The sequence below is a fragment of the Halyomorpha halys genome, unplaced genomic scaffold (genome assembly GCF_000696795.3).
Source record: "Halyomorpha halys isolate HHAL.00 unplaced genomic scaffold, Hhal_1.1 Scaffold170.1, whole genome shotgun sequence".
Lineage (NCBI taxonomy): Eukaryota > Metazoa > Arthropoda > Insecta > Hemiptera > Pentatomidae > Halyomorpha > Halyomorpha halys.
Window position 1 is genome coordinate 124,010 of NW_027107231.1, and position 2,029 is coordinate 126,038.

The window sequence follows — 2,029 nt, forward strand, 5'->3', positions numbered from 1 at the left end:
TGGAGGTCCAAGGCCTTGCGTGATGTACTAAAAAAGTACATCGCATGTTTCTTGACATGGTTTTCATAGGGTAGGTCTATCACTTACGTTTATTTTTGTGAGTACCACCCATTGGCTAATGGGCCTAACAAATGCCTGGGGAGAGGCTGTGAGTGAGTATTGTATAATTATAAGCTTGAAAAAATCCCGGATAGGGCCGAGGTCTCGATCTCGCAACCTTTAGGTTGGTAGACAGGCATGTTACCGCACTGCTACCGTCACCCCCTACATTATAAATTAAGAATAGAATTCAAGTTCAGTAACAATGAAATTATAGTCAGTTTATAATAATTAGGATGAAGTAAAGAATTTAAATAGCATAAAACAAAGATGGATTACTTCATATTTCAAGCCATGAAAACATTATAACATGATATTATGGACACATATTTATATAATTCATTAGGTGTTTTGATTAACCACAGTTTCCATTTATCCACAAAACATCTACCCACTTCTCCATTACCCAGAATAATCAAGGTTCCACTGTATACATAAATCAACAAGTTCATCATGGAAGATTATTGATTGACTGTGTGTAAAGATGAAAGGAATATGGTCCGGGTGCGGTAAAAAAAACTCAAATAGTATAATTCTACTATTTGAGTTTTTTTTACCGCACCCAGACCATATTCCTTTCAACAAGTTCATCATTTTGTATCATTATCAGGATGCTTTAAACCTTTATATGTCTAATTTTTGGAAGATGTTATAGATATTTTTGAGTTGATAATGTAAAATTTCATGACATAAATAATGGATTTGTGTAAAATCTTAATTCATTATTTTATTTCTATAAATGTTTTTTAATATGATGCCATATTCTGAATTCTGAGGGAAGTTAATAATGAACTTATTATTCTCCATCTCAAGATATATGAGAATGTAGTTTAAAACACTTCAAAAGGGATATCTTTCAAGTAAAAGATAAATAAAATCCATGAACCCCCCCCCAAAAAAAAAACAAGGATTGCATGTAAAACAAAAAACACCAACAATTGCATGTAATATTGGATTAGATAGTAAAAAGATTAAACATTGCTTAGCAAACAATCTTCGAGCACTAACATGCAATGGGAAAAATTTTAAAAGAAGGACAATAATTGGAGCCATATCAAAAGATATTTAGAAAATTGAAAAGTCATTAGTGAAATTTTGTAAAAAATAGTCTTTATTTGCATACAAATATGACTGGTAATGAAAAATGGATTTATTTTGAAAATGCCAAGTGAAGAAAAATGTGGGTAGATCAAGGTCAACCATCAAATTGATTGCTAGGCCCAATTACTTCGGAAGGAAGACAATGGTGGGATCAGGAAGCTAATAAAAGCTCCTAAAACTAGGTAGAATTATTAATACTAATGTCATCGACAACAAATATTTTATAGGAACAACACTCTGATAGTAAGATGACCAGAATGGGCAAGAAAATCTTCTTAAGTATTTGGGCTTAATAGTAATGCAATATAACACACTTCAAACCAATTACAGGATTTAGCCTGGAGCCCAAAACCTGTAATCACAAGATCTTGCACCTTCATATCAACACTTTGATCAATGACACAAAACTTTCCAAGCAGAACTGCAAAACATATTAAGAGGTGAAAAATAGTGTCTCTGAAAGGTACCCTCAAAACAAAAAAAATCATTGGAAGGAGACTGTGTCCACAAATTATTTGGCAATTGGAGGACAGGTGTAGTGAGAGACATTACTAAATAATTAAAATATTTGTCCTGAAAAGAATGTCGTTTTTTAATATATAATCTGCATTATTGAGTGTCACGTATGTTATAACTATGGTATTGCTATAATCATTAAAAAATATACAAGAGAGAAGAGAGAAAGAAATACTTTATTCATTCATGCTGCCCAAATACATCGAGTTGCTACATTACACAGCATACTGATCAGTCCGTGACTGGACAAATATAAGTTACATATTTTTACATGATATAATATAATAGATAGATAACATTTTTTTTTCTTCCA